This window comes from Opisthorchis viverrini, assembly GCF_000715545.1.
Source record: "Opisthorchis viverrini unplaced genomic scaffold opera_v5_130, whole genome shotgun sequence".
NCBI classification, from domain to species: domain Eukaryota; kingdom Metazoa; phylum Platyhelminthes; class Trematoda; order Opisthorchiida; family Opisthorchiidae; genus Opisthorchis; species Opisthorchis viverrini.
The window spans coordinates 791,767-797,044 of NW_008751788.1; positions in this window are offsets into that span (position 1 = coordinate 791,767).

The following is a 5,278-nucleotide window of genomic DNA, read 5'->3' on the forward strand; positions in this document are numbered from 1 at the left end:
ATAAAAATAGTACGAAACATTGTAAAGTATCTACGATTCGTCAGATACCAAATCCACAAACACGAAATCACGCGCGTGCTAAAAGTTGGAATCAAGCAAGACCAGAGTGGTCGTGATAGGTGAGCATGAATGTGGATGATTCAGTAGGAATGTCTACATTCCAGAAGCCCAGACGGGAGGCGTTGCAATTCGTGATATATTTCTGCAAGAGGTGAGGGCGGGGTTAGAAAGCGAAATGAAGCAGACAAGTTGAACAGACTTTCGAATTCTATAGTAGCATGCACGGTCAGCGTCTGAGTTAATGAAGTAAGTCCCAGATAAGGATGACTCTAAGTAGTTGAACGACCTTGAGCGCAGGTTTTGTGTGAGCGAAGTTTTCGAGCGGGAGTCCTCAACACTTGAGAAGCCATCAGATTTTTCACTGAACAAAGTGTAGTCCAGAAATGAACCAATCGTATCCATGTGCCTCATCATGTGAATAGAGTTTAAGATACGCACGGATTGGATGTTTGAAAATGCGTCCACAAAATCACTCAAGTATGACGTTCTTTGATGCTTCATATGCTGTTCCCTTGTCGAGAAGCTTACCGTTCAGTTATACCGAAGCTTTTTGCTTCGTAAGACGGATAAAAAACTTGTTAGTTGCGCTCAGTAATTCCTGCTTCCTGATGTCTTGGCATAATCGGTTTCGGAAAAGCGAGGCAGGGCAAAACGAAATCCTCCTGAAACCAATTCAGCGGGTTCTGGAGAAAAGTTGCCTTGAGATTTGAAAAAAAAGGTTTCCACATTCGATTTTTCGAAACTACCAGTTTTAGCGTAACTTCCAGAGGATGCGACAGCTGTGCAGCGCAAAACAAAAATGCCATGCAAGGCACAAGACTTGAATCATAGCAGCTTTCTTGACAATTTACTAATGTGAAGTTCGACGGTGACATTTCACATTCAGGTTAAGTTAGCGCCAAAGAAAAAATTCTGAAAGTAGTGGGAAAAAATAATAAAGCGTGATTCTAACGGGATCTTCTGATGTGGCAGCGTGTTTAAATTGGGAATACTGAATTTTATTCATTTTGAGGTAATTAGTTTTTAGGGTCTACGTTTGCTTACTGATGAGCAGCGGTCATGTGATTCGAAGAACTTCTAGACATCCGCCCCGGTGCGTACTTAGGTACCACTATTTTCTAGTGAACATGTGGAATTCCTTGACTCAGTTGGTACCTGTCATGCTTCTATGTGGGAGAATAAAAGCGCACCACGTACACTCAGTTCTCTAAGTGGTCTTATGGAAGTTATGGAAGCTTTCAGCAGCCATACTGTTAAGGTGTTACATCTGGAAAATGTATTGTGGTATCTCGAATATCGTATCAACCGGAAAATGAGGCATCCTGGTGCGGCACAGCCAGTTGCGACTAATTCAGTCGGTTTTCAGGTTAACCTCTGGTGAAAATCAAGTCGGTATGAACCCATTCGGGTTCAAGTAGAACATAATCTTGACGGTGACTCAGGAATTGCGCTTACGTTGGGAAGTCCGAGAAGGGCGAAACCTGTAGTGGCCTATCGAAGAGTTTTCAGCAACCTTATGAGTAGTCTGTAACGTCTTTACCGGAACACAGTTCCACGCTTCTGCCCTTGTGATACATGCTCATTCTATCGACCATTTTAACTCCCACTCTTTCCCGCCCATGAATGGAGCAAACAGTATCTGATGTGGGGAATATTCTGGTGAACTCAGAAGCAGAAAAGATATTCTAAGGTAGAACAATTAACCAACCTCATTTGTTGGTAAAGCCTGTAGTTAGAAGGGAACGCACCAAATCGTAGCAAATCGAACCTGCTAGACAACTGTCCAAATACCATAACACAAAAGGTTCCTCGAACTCAGTGCAGCAGAACAGTTTTGGAAATAAAACGGCGATCGCTCCGCATAGTCTGACTTGCTGACGAGATCAGAGTCATCTAGAGGAGCTCATCGTTGTGCTGAACACTCAACAGTTCACATTCGGCGCGGCCACGCATTTCGAAGGGATTGACGAGACCTGACTGTTATTTGATTTATGGGTACATCTGTTCCGTGTGTCAGTTCCGTGCTGACTCGATAATCATGTCAACTTCTGAAGGGCGCTTACAAACAATAGCAGAAAGGGGCTCATTCTGGCAGAGATCAGCACACACTGCAAAGACAAAAGCCGGTGCTACGAGAGTCGTGTGGGATTGTCGACCACAGGACAGCTACACTTGAGGTGTTGATTGAAACGTTGGGTAATACAGATTGATACAATTATTAACCTGACCATGTCACACAAGGCTAAGTATCCTCACTTTCATCCGTAATAAGTTAGCTTTCCTGCCCTGAAGAACAAGCAGGTGCAGTGACTGTTTACAAGGCCTACTGAACCAATACAGAGCTACGCTGTTCCAGGACGTCCCACAGACTGAGTGGTGAAACGACGGAGTATGAGGAAAATGACTGACTCTGATGGGGTGCTAGCCCAAAATGACTGACATCTTGAGTCGATAAAGCCATTGGATGCAACTGAGCAAATTGGAGCTGCGCTACAGGCTAGCGTGCCCTCTCCGTTCGATAACTGCCTGGTGCTGTGATTGGCTAATCATCCCATTGGCCCCCGTTTCCACTGGTCCGCTCAGCATGTCTGCGTCACTCTAGGCAGCATTCCTTTCGTGCGCCAGCCCCGTCAGGTGGTCTAGCCCGTGCCGCTTTTCAACCGTAGCGTGTGGCAGTGCCACAGGAGCTGGTTCTCAGACAGCCATGAAAGCACTGCGAGATTACTTTCTGACTGATGGACATCTAGCCGAGACTGTCATAGCAAAAGCTGAGGCCAGCGGAGCACACGCAGTAGTCAGCTATGCTACCAAGGATTCCGGATTTTTTTCAGCTTGATTGTGTTTCAGTGGATCACAACAGAGGCGCACCATCTAACCCGCGTAACGGGATGCCTGTCACAGCCACCAACAGCCTCCTGGAACTGGAGTGTCCGGTACTTTGTACGTTTTGGCCTCTCTACTCTCACCAATAGCAAATCTGTGGCCATAACGCACATGGAGAAATTCACTGGCCTGGTGTTCATAATTCCAACGCCGCAACAAGTACTGGTTAATTTCCCGTGATTCAAAAACTGTGATCACAACAAACTGAAGATAATTCATCACACTTGCGGAACTACGGTACCATCATTATCACTGAGTCTGCAGTAACGTGTCAAGCTGATGGCCGCAAGCTTTAAGAGTCTGTTGACAAGATCTGTGTCACTCGCAATCCCCGGAGTGAACGGATTCTATTTTTGGGTGAGTTGCACTGCTATTTTCGATTTTGGGTGTTTGTTACATCCCACTCCGTGTACTGGACCGAGAGGTCAGATTGTGAGAAGGTACGAGTAGGCTCTGTTTACGATCAGTTTGATTTTTCATCCGTAAAATCCAGGTTACCACACGGCGTAAAATTCTCTAGTTATCTTTTTGAACGGTGTCATGATGTTTGGTGTTCCCAGTGCAATCGTCCACACCGACAACATAATCAAATTCAAATTTCTGCCTGAAAATTCGCCGTCATCGTTGTCAGCTGCTCAAGTGAAAAGCACATTCTAATCTGCACTATGCACTCAAAGTTCGAACCGATAAATGTGAACTCTTGCTTCCTCGCATAAAATAAGCCAAACTTGTAGTTGATACGTCAGGACCTCGCCCTCGTCCCAAAATTGGCGGCAATCGAACAGCTCGAGATTGCTTCAGTCGCTAACTGGATTTGGCCAACTACTTCAGCTTTTATGAATAAAAAACTACAAAATGGTCCTGGTTGCTGGATTGACACACTTGGTTTGAGCACAATAAAATAATTTCGAGCTCTGATCTACTACTGACACATTGTAACCCGAAACTACTCACTGCGGTTGCTGCCGGTATTTCGGTCTATGGTTTTGGTGCGTTCCTTCCACTTGTATCTACTAACAGTTACTGTAAGGTTATAGGCCATGCTTCAGGCAGAGTGGAACTACTGCTAAATCGCGAAAGGAATTATGTCCCACTTTCATGAGATGTTACTTGGAAGGAACTTCACATTGTGTACGGACCATGAGACGCTTGTCTCGACCTTCGGGGCTAGTCACATGGTCAACAGCTGGGCCCTAGAAGTTTGCGCACAACATGCTGTGGACGTGTGGATGCTCGATCCCGCCTTGTAACCAGTTGTTGTGTCTTGCTAAACGGTAGTGCAACTCTGTATCGGTCACTTGGCTTCCTGCTCCGCCCACTCTGGTATATCAAAAGGCAATGTCGCTCTACACAGCCCCTTATGGAGACAAATGGAAATTACTACAACTGTTTTTATAGGGGAATCACAGGGTGTCCCACAAGGTCGTGCTGGAATCTCCGTGAGGGGGCGAGAAGCGTCGAGTCAAGTATGCCAAGTGTGCTCAATCCGGATTGACTGGCATTCTGGCCAATCAGAGTACGCCTTCGTTTGGTCCGTGTCCTGCACGTGACACATCCGTCCAAATGAAGTGATGTTGGGTTATTAGGGACGGCTTGTCTCCGGACACCAGTAGAACAGAAAATCAATTAGTTGGTCACGTTGTATCATGAACCTTGGACTCCGATGTGCATCACGTTTTCGTACTTGTATCATAAACCTTGGACTCCGATGTGCATCACGTTTTCTCAGATTCGGGCCGTTAGTGTCAGTTAAATGTAGGATAATGCACGGTGCTACAAAATCCGATCACAGTTCGTACTACGTCGTGGGTTGCATACGTCTGGGATGGCCACAGTTGGTAGTGAAAACAAACCGTTTTGTCTCCGTAGAGGTGCTATTGCAGATGGCTGCACCCTATTTGGTTGATCATCCCCAAACTGCTGTGGTCCAGTCTACTGTCGTAGTTACATATCTGACCTCCAGAGATGACACGGATAAAGACGATAGCACGAAACCATGTCTGTCGAAACTTTGTTCCGTCATTTTGCTCTAGCTTCCAGAGCTTCCCCTCATGTTGAGCCCTGCCCTGGATCAGAGCCAACAGGCCCATGGGCAGTGAGCAGTGTTACCTAGTAGATGCCAGCGCGTTTTCAAAATGACCTGACGTGAATATACACTCATCTGCAAACTAATTTGGTTCTCAGTTGCCTGAGAACATCATAAACGAGAGATTCAGCTGGGTTCCAGGTGAGTCTCTCGAAAGAACCAAATTAGTTTGCAGCTAAGTGTATATTCGCTAGTTTCGTGCAATTTGATTTCAAGTAGAACATAAGGTTGACGGAAACCCGGGGACTG